The following is a 16,176-nucleotide window of genomic DNA, read 5'->3' as shown; positions in this document are numbered from 1 at the left end:
TTTGGATTATTGTGTTCAGTAATATAATTTTTCAAATAAAGTAGTTGACACAGTAATTTCAGTATTTGTATGAACATATAATTGCAGACATACGTGACTCTAATTAATAAATTGTAATTCTATATGATTAACTAGGACTGTTAATTTAATCCGCACAGTTAAAAGTTATTGTTTCTAGTTTTCAAACATGTTGCTGTGAATAGCGAAGTCTGAGGAAAACATGTCTGTGATGTGCTGGTGGCAATGTTTCAAAATGAGTCCGTCATTTCCCGTTCCACTGCTCACTCCCCGGGGTTCTGTGTAAAAAAATGTCCAGAAACATCTTATTTTAACAGGCCTTTGGTGAAATTGAAAAGCAGGAAGGCCTGGAATCGAGGCATCTTGACTTTCAAACAAAATAAACAGCAATATGCTGCTTTCGAATGTAAAACACTTTTTGTTCCCCAGGCAAAAAAAACTTGCTACAACTTTTGTGAGCACGCACCCTGTGCTCTGGAGCCTATCAAACATACCAAGGGTCAGAAGTGTTAGTGTGACTTAGATTACTTGGACAAAGCCAGGGCCCGGTCAGCATGCTGTGGGGGAGTCCCACGGGCTGCGCCTCCACTGCTGTCACCAAAGAGTTCTAAAGGAAAGGGGAGGAAAGAGCCCCGTCCAGCACCTCAGACAGGCTACCAGCCGATAAGCTATTAATCAGGACGAATTAAAACATGCATTATTAAAATGCTTTGCAGTGGCACATTTCAAAACAAGGCCAAGTTGTCAGAGGGGGTGACCGTGCCATTATCCTGCCTCATTCCTGTCCGCTCGCTCTTCAAACCACTAAAAGCCACACACGTGTGCAGTTCACAGCCTTAAAGGGGTCCTTTATACTCAGGGTGGTAGGAGTGCAGCGCAGAAGGGGCTAACCCTGGGTCTCCCAAGCCTGGCTTCGTCCAGGACATCAGAACTTTTGAGCTCCCATTAAAACAAATATATTGTCCAAAATACAGCTTTTGCTTGACAATGTTGCCCTACGCATAACCATTATTCTTACCGACCGTTACCTTGATGAGGTGGTTGTGTTTGTGTGTGCCTGTTGTGCCACACTCTGAATTCGTCCCAGATGGAGGGTCCCCTCCAGGGGCCCCTGCCCTCAACCTGCAGTGCTGCCGCTGCCGCGCTGCCCACCCTGCACACATAAAGCCCACGCAGAGGAAGATGATGTGGGTGAACAGCTGACTGACTCTGGTTCACAGGGGGCGTGTAGCGCCAAACAGCCCTGGAGCCCCGAGGCAGGGGTCCCCAGGAGCAGCAGGGTCAGTAAAGCGAGTGCAAGAGAGAACTCATGATGCTGCAAGCCTGCCGCGGTGCAAGAGCTCTCTCTCCTCCACCTCCGGTTAGTGCAATGTCTGACCACATTACATGAAACTGGCTAAGTAGTAAACTGCTTATGAAGCTTTCAGAGAAAAAAAAACACATACAATTAATGAAAAAAATGTGCATGTAGTAAAATGATAAAATATGGCCCATTTTGCTCAGTCTGAACATTAGTAAATCAGTGTTCAGTGTGCTACGCAAATTAGGCAAGATGTTAAACACAGCATGCTAATACAGAAGACTCGGCCGGCCGCGCTGTGGCATTTGGAAATTGCAAACAGCTACGTTTAGTTATCTTCAGGTTGGATTGTTGTCTGCATCAGGCTTTGCTACGAGGCATTGCTTATCACCTAATTGCCTTCAAAAAATGGTTCTCCACATCAGCCATTTTCTGACATGACAAAGAAGGGTTTAGAGCTCTTCAGTGGGTATTTTGTGCTTAAGCTCCCTGGCGGTTGGCCGTCTCGTGTGTTGGTTGTCATTTTAAGTGGTCTGAGGTGGGGGGCGCCAATAATGCTTCCCGCCTGGGGTGCAATCTGGTGTAAGACCGGCCCTGGCCACAGGTACGAACTTCCATTGATACCGGAGGGGGTGGATGTGGATGAGGCGAGTGCAATAGGCCCGGAACACAGTCAAAGGACACAGAGATATGTTGATTGCAGGGAACGAGTCTCCAACGGGGAGTCTGGAGACACCGGTTCTGGGTTGGCCATGTGGTCAAAGGTCCCTGTGACAAAGAGTCCTTTGAGGTGTACATGGTGTTCGGCAGCTTGAGCCTTCTCACTTGCCAGCATGCATCCACAGGTACGAACTGCCATTGATAGGATGGATGGATGTGGATGAGGTGAGCTCAATAGGCCAGTAACCTTGTTGAGCCACCAATCTTTCACAATCCTCTTAGATGTCTGTACGTGTTGTGGACTTACAAATACTTTCAAACAAATTTTCATATTGACTATTTTTATTTAGTTTTCTAAAGAGGATGGCAATGAAAAACTACAAATTGTATTGCTGCAGTCGTAGTATTGTCTGCATAAAACTGTGGTATTGTCTGGATCACTGGGGAATTTCTCACGAATTGCGCGAACCACAGAGACAGTAATCACTTGTCAAATGCGGAATCCCAGTCTCCCATGAATTCACCATGTAAATACACGATAGACCACACACCTGTACCACCTGTGCAAGAGATACAGAAATAGTGTATTTAAATGAACCCAATACTTGCATGTATTATGTTTGAAATACCTTTTTAAATGTAAGGCATTGTGATGCTTTAAAAAGTACTTTTTTGTGGAAAGAACTGATGGTGCTTGAGATATCAAGTGGGGATCAATTGAAAACATGAACGTACATTTGATCAAAAACAGTTTGGGAGATGGGGGAAATATTGTTTTTAACTTCAAAGTGAAAGAAAGGTAATTGTTTGGACATTGATTCTAAAGATGAATATTAAGGTTTGAGATTAGAAAAAGAAATGTATTCAATTTACAGAGAATGCTTTCGTCAGTGACACAAAGAATTTACAATGATATAGGGGAACAGCATGTTAGCCGTCTAGGTTGTCAAACACACAACATATATTGAGTTATCTTACTTGTTATTTGGATTACGAAGGCGAACTGGAGATCAAAGTTTGTGCATAAGGACCCTCAGCATTCGCAACATGGATCTTGTAAGGCAGGATGCCCTGATCCCATGCAGTTTGGTAGCGCATAGCAGTGGTGTGTCTTCTTCAGCAATGTAGGCCAAGCAGACAGAGTTTTCTCTGCAACAGCAGTTCCCTAACACAGATGGCATAACCTCACAACGATAGCAAGTACACCAGGTGGAAACGGTTTCCATGTGACTGAGTTCAGGCTCCGGTGATTGATCGTCACGACTAGCATCTGATTGCCCATGGTCTTGTCTTTTTTCTCGTTCACGTACTTCCTCTTCTGAATATTCTGGCTAGTAAAGATAGGGCTGAATAGTGGCCATAGCTGCGGACTATTGAAGAAGTACAGATTCAACAGTGAGATAAATAGACATGTTTTTGTTTGTATACAGTAACAAAAATGAGGTTTCACATTAAAATTCAATGTTAACGAAAAAAGAAAAAAAAAATCAGGCATGTTAGAACAACCAATCATGCAAACATAAGATTAACATTGTATAATAATATAAGAAATGGTAAAATAAAAGCAACTCCTAGTTGAGTTAATTAATTATCGGCAGCAAACATACCTGTTCTCTGTTAGGGAGAATTCTCATGTCTGTGCTAATTGCCTTCAACTTTAGAGACACCCAGCACTTTTGCTGGACTTAGGACATTTAAATTTTAACCCTGCAGTGAGTGAGACCTTTTTCTCACTCTACCATGTCTTTTTACCTGATTTAGATTTTGTGTTTTCACTGTTTTTGGAGTCTGACAAACTCCATAGGCATCTGCTTTTTGTATGGTAGCACACAACACCTTCAGTGCAGTGTCACTGAGAAATCCTTTAGATTTATCATAAGGTTTAAATACATTTTCTTGTGTGAACTACAGTTCCCAAGAATACTAAAGTGAAATTGACTTTACTTACATTTTCTCTTTGTAGGTCCTACACACACCATCCTATGTGGAGTGCTGAGGGGTTTCCTAGTAGCCCCTTATCCGATATTCTCAGATAACATGTATATCTTTCCCACAACACTTTAAATGGCTGGCGGCAGTGGTTTACTTTTTCCTACCATTGTGCTTTTCTACCGCAGGCTGACCCCTCAGCTGCAGTACAGCACCCATGGGTGACCATTTTGTGGCCCCTGTCTTCTTTTTTCATCATTTTCTGTTTGTGTGGTCTTTCTTGTGTTTTACTCTGTGCGTTGAGACAGGTTTGAGCTCTGAAGGCCGCTTCTAACTCCAGTGTGTCTGGAAGGACAGGATGTGAGGGAGGGTCCTGAAACTCCCCTGTCCTTTGTCTCTAGGAATGCCTGAATGCAACTAGTCCTGATTGGCTGGCTGGCTTTCCTTTCAAGACACCCACCCTGCTGTGTAACTGACAGCCTAGGCTGTGCATGAATGTAAAAAACCTGCTTAAAATGTGAGGGTTTTGGGACTACAGGCAGAGTCGACCACTGGGAGAAATCCTCAATGACAAAACCGTGAACAAAGCTTGCTCCAACCTGCTGGACCTTTGAATTGCACACTGAAGCCCTGCTGCTGTGTGCTGAACTCCTTTTTCATCTTGACAGAGAAGCTCCAGATGGAACAACTTCTCCCCTCTGGTTAGTGGGACCAACTAACCCTGAGACGAACTCCACTGGACCACCATCCCTGACTTGCTGTGCCTCTCTGCTGCTTCAGAAGCCCAACACCAGGGGTCCAGTGTCAAACGTCTGCAGAGGTAATTAATCCAGCTATAAGCTCCAGGAGCCTCCTAAGGACCATCCAGAAGCAGGACCTCCAGATCCAGTGTCCCCTCACCTGAACGCAGGACTGAAGGAGTGAAGGAAGTCCAACCGGTATCCGTGATCTACATCGGTGCTGTTTGCTACGTGCAGAAACCGCAAAGTGCAGCCGAACCGAAAAGAGTCCGTAGCAGCTGATGACCTCCCAAGTACTGCCGTAAGAGCCCTCCAGACATCCTCCCTCTCGTCTCCATGACTGAGGCTCAGGAACCAGGGTCTGCACCGCTGTAGTAAGACAGAATCCAGCAGGACCACACTTCTTCTAATCAGAGGTACTGAATAGGCTTGGGGTACTTACCTCACTGCTTGTCGCTGTGCACTTCTCACTTGGGAATTGCATTGGCTTACCTTCTTTTCGAGTTGATTCCAACTCCCTTTTCACAAGTTGACAGCTTTTTTTTTTATTTGTGTTTATTTTGGAGCTACACTATTTGATTGAGTTAGTTGTAGTTTTTCTAGATGAACATTCACTAAAGTAAGAAAACGCATAGTTCTCAGTATAGCCTTTGTTGTGAATCCCCACATGCATGCCATCCACAGCCATTCTCTACTTTCAACTGTATCATGCACATGTTGGATTTCAAATATTTCGTTACGTTGTAGTTCGAAATATGTACAGTGAATGGTCAAATGTTTAAGTGTTTCGTATGAGTCCAACCCTTTGCATAGTCTGCATATGTCACTAGACCCGGTTTCCTCTGAGTTTATCCAATTTTTTGTTCTTTGTAATGTCAGCAATTTGTTTAATTTGAAGCTTAGATAGATGCCTCTTGCTATGGGACAAGGAAATTGCTGGAGATAAGACTAGCGCGGACAGCGCGCCATAGCAAATTTGCCAGCTTCTTTGTATAACTGATATCTTTCCATAGCGTTTATGGTTTTACACCAATCATGGGCAAATAGTCGATTTTTGACATGTGCTTGGCGATATTCTAAGTCGGCTGAAGTAAGTGCCATCTCGTTCAAAAGAGCTTCCATTTTTTTGTGATAATGTTCAATGGAAGGTGGATTGCAGTTTTTAATCATCGTCCCCAGATCTTCATATAAAGAATTATTGAGGGGAAAAAGCATTTTTGCATAGTTTGTTAGTTGTCGCCAGTTGTAACGGGCAGACAATGATATCAATCCTAGTTCCTGTCTTAGAACCGCATTTGGTAGTGAGTTAGCACTTTCCAAATGTGACCCTGTAATTGGTCTAAAAATGGATTTATTTTAGCCAAGCACATGTCAAGGGCGTATAATAGAATTGCCTCGACGTTGAGAGTGTAGAACTTAAATAATGGAGACAGTGAGAACTTACAGTATTTAGCTAATATCATGCGCATTTGTGTTGTTAGTATTTTTGCTTTTTGATTCAAAGTATTTTTCCACATTGATAACGCAGTCGAGTCAGATATCAAGTAGCCCAAGTATCGAATTGTGGCTGTCCGTGGAATAGGAGTCAATCCAATAGTCCAATTTCTAGGGCATATCTTTTTCTTTAGGTTATTAAACAAAAAGATATTTGATTTACCCGCATTAAATTGCAGATTATGGGATAGACAATATTCGGCGAACAGTGAAAGCTTCGTTTGCAGGCCCGACGGTGTTCGATCGAAGATGACTATGTCATCCGCGAAAGCTAGCCACTGGATTTTTAGTTCGCCAAGTCTGGCTGGATAGCTAATTTTTTGCGACCATATTTCATTAATGCTGCAGAGATATAAGTTAAACAGGGTGGCAGCCAAGTTGCACCCCTGTTTAACCCCTAATGCAGTCGAAATAGGTCCCGTAGTAGCTCCAGTCATATTGACTCTGATGAAGTATACGTTGTTGGTGTGCAGTTTGGCGATTAAGTAGACAAGATGATCAGGAATACCCATCGTCCGCATTTTTTGCCAAAGCAAACCGCCTAGTACGTTATCGAAGGCTGCAGTTAAGTCCACTGAAGCCATGTATATTGGCCCTGTGTCTGGAATCTTCGATTTAGCAAGTATATGCGCCATCAATGTAGCATTAAGGGAAGTTCCCATCTGTGCTCTGAAACCCATCTGAAATCGGGATAAGATGTTGTTGGTTTTCAAAAATGATTGGAGTTCCCGTAATAGTAAGATGGCAAATACTTTGGCAGACGCATCTATCAGTGCAATAGGCCTGTAGTTCGCGGGATTGCTCCTATCCCCCTTTTTATGAATGGGAACAATAATAGAACCCAGCCATGAAGGTGGAATAACTAAGGACGCTAATACTTTGTCAAATTGGTGTTTCAGTATATTAGCCCAGAGTAGTGGTTGTCGCTTCAGAACACAGGGAGGAATCCCATCCGGGCCAGCTGCCTTTGAATAATTCAGAGCATTGATGGCACATTCAATATCTTGGAGTGACCAAGGGATTATTGGCAGTTTTGGAGTCGGAGGAGTAATTGCGTTTATAATTGAAAAACATGGGGCAACTGCGTATTTTTTCTCATAATGTTTCTCCCATATTGCAGCAGATGTCGTAGAAGCTTTGCTCTTATCAAGTTTGCAAGCATCCGACCTCAAAATTGCCCATGTCGATCTCCGATCATTTCGACATAAGGAGCTAATTATCTGTTGATTAACCAGATTATGTGTGATGTTTGATGTTTTTACATTTGTTCCGATAAGTGGTACAGCTCGATATTTTCATCTTGACATATTCGTCTTCAGTGCAATTGTTTGTTTTTTTTTAAATGCACAATCCTGCATTTTTTTCCCGTTTTGCTACTATGAGATCTGGACAGCTGTTTAGTTGGTTTGTTCTATTCAAATTGCTGTTTGCGCTATGGGACCTAGCCAGTGAGTGCGTTAACGTGTGTAAGTACTTGGCTGGATCTTTATAGTTTAATTGCAACTTTCCAAAACTGTCCAAATAACCCTCAAGCCATTTATCCATACAAGCATTGACCCTATCACATAAGCGATTGTTCCATCTTATTGTGAGATGTGGTCTATCGATTTCTAATAATCCCTGTTTCGGATCCTGAGCCAATTCAGTAGCATTTGTTAAAATGGTAAATGAAATTAGCATATGATCTCCATATCCAGGGTCTGTTATAAGAGTATCGGTACAACATTCTAGAAGGTTTGCAGAGATAGCAAAGTAATCTATACTGGATCTACATGTTCCTCTCTTCCAGGTGTAGTCAAGCCGTGTATTTTGGATAGGGAGAAATGTTAGATCCCAGGATTCTAGATGCAGGTTTCACATTACTCCCCTTCCATATGCGGATTGGGGTGACTCATTGGCTGTGATGTTATCCGATTTCTTCCGACATTCAGCGTTAAAGTCGCTGCCAATAATTATCCGGCATGCAGTATATTTGGTAAGTGCTTTGTCTAAAAGTGTGTCTAACTGATCAAAGGAACTGTTGATTTTGGTGCTATTTTGGTTATGATATAGGGATACACATAAAAAGAAGTCCTCTGGGGAGGATTGAAAGGATATAACAACAGCTATATACAATGAAGATTCATAAACTTCCTGGATATAAAAATGTAATTTAGTGTTTATACAAATTGCAGTACCACCATACGGACGACCACTTGGACCTCGCACAGCCATTTTTTGAAGTACTAAAAAACCAGGCAGTGTGATATTATGCATTGCCATAGTTTCTTGACAAAACAGTACGTCACAGTTTATGCCATCGGGTTTCTTATTGAACCAGGAGAGGAGATTGGTAAAACCACATGGGTTCCATGAGAATATGGTAAGTCCATGAGACTTATTGGGTGGGAGTATTGTCCATTGCAGGATTTAGTGTGGTAGCCAATGAAGATAGCCATGACCAATCCTTGCTAGCATTTGATAGGGCAACCAATTGGCTAATTACTTCCGGATGGATACCACCCTGATCTTTATGGGCTATTTCATTTCTTGGAGTTGGAGAGGGTTCTCTCAGAGGTGTTTCATTAAACACTATAGCCTCATCAAGGATTTCAAATGGTGTTGGTTGAAGGCCGATCGTGAGGAGGTCGGTCCTGTGTTGCCATATCAGGTTAGAGATGATAGTGGATTGTACCTTGCATACCATCCTGTGATTTTGGGTTTGGGGCAGGGTGATCCATTCTATATCATCAGAATGAAGCGTCCTAATGGCTGGAATCTGCCTAAATATTTTCAGTAAGGCAGATCGATTTAGACGATTATTTCCATATATATTTGGATCAGATTCCCAGCCAAGGATAGTGGATACCGATGTGGTGATTTTATTCTTGTACTTTAGGGCGTCTGTGCGATCAGGCGGCATCTCTGCTACGATATGACCTTCCTTTTGAGAGACGTTATGCATGTTTGTGTACTCATGATCCTCAGAATTCATGTCCCTTCCCGTGGGATGGATAGAATGTGAATGAACATTTATTTCATCAAACTGTATAATTTGCATTTCTGATTCGTCGTGAATGGAGGGAGGATGGTGTGGTTTATTGCCTGCCTGTACTGCTTTGCTCGCAATAGGCTTAAAGAAGGCTGATAGCTGCGTTTGAGCAGTAGTCAATGTCTTAGATTGAGACACAAGGGGTCCACAGAGAATAATCCCTTTTGATTCTTTGCGATTACACGCATTTTTTCTTCCTTTGTTACTTATAAATGGCATGCCTGTCTCCATGCTTTCGAAGGGGGGCTGTGAGGCTTTCTTTAGTGTGTTTGCGGAATCATGTGTGGAAGTGCCTGGATCATTTACAGAAGACTGTTTGGCTTCCTGTGTAGGGGTATCAATTTGTACAGAAACAGTATTTTTATTTTGTTCATTATCATTTTTTCTTTTTTTGTTTGTTTTTGAGATAGGGAGTTTGGCCTCTGATAACTGAGGCTGCCTATCTTCCTTCCTCTTTAGGGCTCTAAGAAATAGGCTCTTTTCTTTACGTGAAGTAAAGAATTGTCCAGCACTGGCTGAGTCACCAATCTTAGCCTTGCTTTTTCCGTTTGGGGCCGTTAATTCGGTTCCAGGCTCCATAAAAAGGTTGGTCAAAGCAGTAGGACTATCCGGATGAAAAATTGGATCTACTTCCAATTCCTTTTGAGTCTCTTCCCCTCCCGTTAAACTTTCAGCCGGGTTGTTCTGAACGAAGAAAAGTAATTGTTCCGTTTTTTCTGTATTCGTGCTGACCATTTGGCATAATTGGGCATGAGTGAAAATGTGGTGATGTGCAGGAGCTGCAGAAGCGGCGACCGTTTGGGCAAAAGATTGCACAAATGAATAGGTATTCATGCGAGTTGAGGGCATGGTGGCTACAAATTCCACTTGTTCATTCAATTCAGTTTGCGTAGCTATTTTTGCAGTTTCTACCTTTGTTATGTTGTCAGTTATTACAAGTGGTTGTGCATCATTACTGGGATTTGAACCCTCCTTTCGGAGAGATTCGGCAAAAATGAAGCCCTCCAATTTATTAAGTTTAAATAGTATTTGGTTCAATGATGACTTGCAATCCCTAAGCTCCTAATGGGTGTATTCATGACCTTTATCCAGTAAGTTCAGTATGCGTGTTAAAACTGGATACGAGGCCTCTAAGGATTGCAAGTCGTCTGAGGGATCCAAGAGATCAAAGCCCAGTGGAGGCATATGAGGCCTCAAGGTAGGAGAAGAGGCTACCGCAGCAGCCGATGGGGCTGAATCTGAAAACAACAGGGGCAACTCGTTGGGCGGTTCCGTTAAGACTGAGGGGTTACTAGACCTTACTGTACAGGGGATGATATTGGAGGTATCCAGGGACGCCTTTTCTCTACAGTGCAACTGAACATCAGCTCTCTTACAACTAGGCAGGGTAACCGGAGTAGAGGGACCATCGGACAGGCGAACCCGTTTTTCAAGGGCCGCAAGAACTGCCGGGGCAAGGATGGAGTTATCGGATGGTGAAGTATTCACTAAATCATTCGGTTCATCCCCCATAATTGATGGTTCGTCCATTTGCATAGTCATAAACTCTTCCTAGAAGAGTACAGACAAGCCGGAACACCCTCCCCAATATCATTTAACAATTTCGGCATAACTGGAGTTTCTAATTCCACGGTGCGCTGTGATCGTGCATATGCAAATGCCACTTCATGGCAGATTGTGTCATTTACCACTTCGAGTGGCCGGCCAGATGGAATACTCGGTGCGACCTGATATTGGTCCATATTAGCCGTCTCAACAATTTGAGACAAATTAGATAGGGCTATTATTTTTATTTGTTTTTTTAGACTTTTTGTTATTGACCACAGTTTTGCAGTGGGGGCATCCACAGCGTAAAGAGTAAACCATAGGGACTATGCTGCAAATAGGCCACTGCCCTTGAGGTTAATTTGAACTTGACAGAGCTTTTATGTCGGACAGATATGTGTTTTACAAGTCAAACAATCCATTAACATAATGCGATAAGTATTTCCTCAACCATTAGAATCAAATGATTCATCCACTGGGACTGCAACGTAGCTTCAATATCGACAATTTGTAAAGTTAGAAATTGAGAGAGAATACAATATTACGTGTTGTATGCAGAGTCTCTGGGATTTGAATAAAGGGCCAAACCTGTGGTCAAAGTTTACCAACCTCCAATTGGCCCAGGGAAGCAGCCTTAGTTTTATGTTGTGGAAATAGACTTCAACAATTGTCGGCACAAAAGGCATTTTGCGGATCCAGCACCCCGCGCACCGCAACCCGTGAACCGTGAACAGTTAACAGTACTTCAAAAGTACTTCCACGGTGCACGCGCAGGTGCGCTGGATGCTCGTGCTTTATGCAGGCCAGGGGGTGTGTCCACAACAGGGGGCGGGAGATGCCACAAGAACACACCTTCAAGGAACAAAGAAAAAAGAAGTATTTTTAGTTAACGAGCACTGCGTTGAGTTTTGAATCAATCATGACTGTCAAATGAGGAGGCGTTTCTTATCCAAGAGGCTAACCACCCTCGAGCTGAACCGCCTCCCACAAGTACAGTGTAAATGCAACGTGGTTACAGCGTAAATGCAACGCAGTGCAAAGTCCATGCACACAACGTAAGGAGTCACTGCGTGCACTACGTTTCGTGACTCTCGTCTGGTTTGGGGTGTGATTCAAGTAAGCCAACAAACAGTCACCTTTTTTTTTTCCTTTCCTTTGGTGAGGCAAATGCGTGCAACCAATAATGACTTCCTGTCAGGTCCAGAGGCCACAGTCTCGCACAGCTTCCATACAGCAATTTCCAGGAGACATTCGGCAGCACCCGGCGCCAGTTAACAGTACTTCAAAAGTTGACAGCTTTTGACCGTACCATGATTACTTTTTTTTTTTAATGTGCATTTAGCCCAAAAAAATTTACATTTTACACAGGATACAAAATTCTTATAAAACAAATAAAATAGAATTGTGTCATTTAAGAGAACACACAAACTAAATACAGCTGCTCAAGTATTTAAAAGTGATTTTATTGAACCTCTCTACCTTTGTGCAAGACTTTGATCTAAGAAGTGCATCAGATCCATAGAATGTGTTCCAAATGACTTTGGCTGGCCTGGCTCCCTGGAGACTCTTCTAACTCCATTGACTTTGATATTGTTTAGCCCTCATACGTTGCAGCCTGTTGTGTACTGGTACTGCTTGTAAAGGCTTATCTAGAATGCATTGGATGATTTAGTTGTCCTCAAATTTACAGAGAAACTGAGCTAAACATTTTACTTCCCTAATCGTTTCCTTTCTACAACATCAGAATCTGCAAAGTATAACTAGTGTGAAATATAAATGCCATTACTGTCCTTGTGATTGAAGTCACCTCAGGATGTAGGAATTGTGTACGAAGCACATCCAAGGATTATCCACTTACTTGTTTGAATTCTGATAAATGATTTTAGAGTATATTTGATTTGTTATAACAAATTGCCTTTTTAAAGTATGCTTATTTAAAACTGATGTTAAATAAATAAATAACTATTTATAACTGAGACCTTGAGTGTAAGTGTTACTTGGATACTTGTATTTACGAATTTCAATTGTACTGCTCTACAGCTCACATTTACCCCTCTTGACATCAGGAGTCAAACATGATGTGTGTGGTCTTAGGTAGTCTATGTCTACTCTTTTTTAGCAGGTGTGGGTTTGCTCCCCAGCAGTGCAATCTATTGATATGCAGTTTCCTTGTCTGCTGTCCTGGTGGAGGTGGGCAGTTGGTTGACTTATGTGAGTAAATTAAGTTTCTTTGGCTCCTAGAATATCCTCTATCATGGCTTACCTCCTTACAAAATATCAATTGGCCTTGTGCCCTAACAGGAGGCACTTTCTAGTTAAGCTACCAGTGCATGATACATCGCCTGTCTTCCTATTTGCTCCAACCAATTGCTCCTTAGTGGACTTGGTCTAACAAACATTGTGCACCTTTTTGTTGAGCTACCAATGTGCCACACAGGCCATGTCTTCATCTTATGACAGACTGTGGTGCATAAGTAAAGGCCCAGAACTGCCTTTCGATAGCTGCATGTTTAGAGACTCTTCATGCACAGTGTCTGCGGTCTACACTGTGAGCCCTACTTCTAGTTTTCTCTACTTTAGCCGATTGATTCTGGGACTGGGTACAGCTTGGTAATGCACCCTTTTGTTTTGGTCTACAAAGAGCCATCACTGAGGTGTATCTTCTTATTTTATCCAGCTCTTTACTGGGCAACGCCGTGGTGATCCACTGAAATAGATACATTGTGATGTTTTGTTTGCTACGACATCGGTGGGCGTTTCCTAAGTCTGTATGTCACTGTATGTTAAAACGTCACAAAATCCTTCTTTGATTCCATTTTGTTTCTCCAGTCAACATTTTATAGGAAGAAGCAATCTACCAATTCTCGCTTTTCTTTAAGGGTGACAATGTATTACAAATGGCAAATCTTCTACCTGACCCCTGGTCGGGGTAACTGATAGTCCGAAAACTCAGTGAGTTAATCATCTTCCTCTGACATCTGTGCTCAGCCTGTATAAAACAAGTTCATATCCTATGCGGCGGAGGTAGACTCAGCAATTCATCATTCGAAGGATCAGTAATTGATAAATTACTACCAATAATATGTCTAACACTAAACATTATTATTATAATGCTTGCAAGTAGGAGGAATGTGCTATATGAAAAAGTGATATTATTACTAACATCCCAAACAGGGAGTCTTTGTGCAGTCGTGTACTTATGGGGAGAACACAGCAAATGTGCACATATAACCGTACAAAAAGAAGCACTAATTGCAGCCAGTAGGCATTTTCAACCATCATCTTTCAATCTGCTCTAGAGCCTGACCAAAGGTTTCCCAACACAAAGCCTTTGCTGCTATTACACTAATCCCTCATCTGACAACCTTCCCCATGGCAATCAACACTGCACAGCCACTGACACCCCACCATTTCTAAATGAATGGTAATCATATCCATATACTAGCAATGTCTTATTTTTGTCTCTGTTAATATATCTGAGTTTCCTAAACTATAATATGCAAACAGAATGTTTTACCCACCAAAGACATACAACCTGTGCAAAGCTCTCACTATGGGCCGTGATAAGGCAGTTCATCTTTTGGATTATTTTATTTTTTTGATGTAGGTAGTTGCAGATGTATTCTTTGCATTGATAATATAGGGCTAGAGGCACTTGCATTCAAGAAGGTCATTTAACTGGGCATCGCCTAAGGAATGTTTGACTGTATATTACTTGCAGAACCATATTTCCATTTGAATAGTATCTTTGCAGTACTCTAGGACGAAACCAAACAGCAAATGTCAAGGACAACGGTAGAAGATTGTAATGAAGTGCTGGAAGTAATGTAAATATTATAACACAAGCATTGTTTATTCACATTTTCCTAAGTGGAAATAAAACATTACATGTATGTAGCAGAGTGTCAATCACAAGTTGCTACCTCCACTCTCATGACCACCACTAGGATTGATTCATAAGGGCCCATGAAGTGTTGGACATTGGTTATAGACCTGTTGGCATATGACTTTTGTGATCAGACAGCTCGGCATGCATTTAAGAATACTCTTAACCAATTTCAGAGGTGTGGCAGCTAGTATGCTTCTGTAATGGATTGTAATCTGGCAAGGGTATACAATGCCTACTTCTTTTGATTTTTATTAATAATAACATAATGCAGGTAATCCCTCTCAGAAACGCTGGTCTGCTAACCAGGCCTCTCTTTCATTAAACTCCATGCCAAAAGCACAGTGTCCACCTGTACCCTGTTGCACCAGTATCCTGATCTGTAGTGCCTGCACTGTAGTGGCAGAGAGCAGGTTCAGAGCTTGCCTGGTGGAAAAGATAATTTGGGCTCATAAATCAGACCTAGGAATCGGTATTATGGCCGACGGTTCATGTATTTATTAAAGCCACGTCTGATTATAGCATACTAGTGTTAACCCAGTGAGATCAGACCAGCTATGAGAGGTGAGTTGGGATCCAGGCATGTGAATGTATGCATTCACGTGAATGTGATGAAGGACGGAGTGTCTGGCCCTGTTGACTCTGTAGTTGGAAGGGTAACTCCTCTCTGCCAGGCCGGACATGTCACAGAGCCTTTGAAGCTGTAGACTGAGGAAGGGATTGAATTAGGATTGTCAGGGAGGGAGTGCAAATGAACTTGAGAAAGGGTTCCTCTATCTTGATTCTCTTTGGGCCTTTCTCTTCAACCTGCCCCCTCCACTTCCTGCAGAAGAAGGCACTAAGGGTATGACATCAGAAGGCAAGGGTCACTTGTCACAAGGACAGGGATTGGACCTCATATAGCAAGTTTGCTTTCATCCAATCCCCTGTGGCCTTTTTACTATAAAGAGGGGGAACCCAACTCCTTCTTTGATTCACCTTGCTTCAAGGACATCAGGAAGAATTAATTTGGACCCTAATGGGAGATCAGTCTTTTCCAAAGTCCCCTTCCCTAGGTGACAATGGGAGTTGCAAGGCAGAGTACAGCTCATTTTACCACCCATCCCTAGGGCACATTGGGGCTGAATTTGTTGTGAACCAAGGCCTGTCACTTTACTTGCAACCCTCTTTAGGCTGGTTGAGCAGAGACGTGAGAACACTCACCTTTTCCTGCAGCCCCCTGCAGTGCAGAATCCAGACGACAAAGAAACATGTAACCTGTTTTTCATAGCTAAACGCAACTCAAACTGTCTTAGGACCTTGCACACCACTTTTGAAACTCCAGGCCCCACGGTGCTGCCTTCGGCACTCGCCTTCAAACTTCAAACCGGTATTGCTGCACCATCGATCAGCTCAACACTGTATAATCCAGGCCTAGCCTCATCACTGGTCTGGCTTGAGCAGGAGCACAATGTGCAGACCACCTCATACTGCTACATTAAACCAAGCATCAAACTGCAAGGACTGAACATCAAAGCTTGACTCAAACTGCTGGATCATCACATCACTCACCAGCCAATACCAGCGGTACTCA

This window comes from Ambystoma mexicanum, chromosome 5p (assembly GCF_040938575.1).
Source record: "Ambystoma mexicanum isolate Mex_15411 chromosome 5p, UKY_AmexF1_1, whole genome shotgun sequence".
In the NCBI taxonomy this organism is placed as follows: Eukaryota; Metazoa; Chordata; class Amphibia; order Caudata; family Ambystomatidae; genus Ambystoma; species Ambystoma mexicanum.
The sequence above is the reverse complement of the archived record's forward strand: the minus strand, read 5'-3'. Positions refer to the sequence as shown.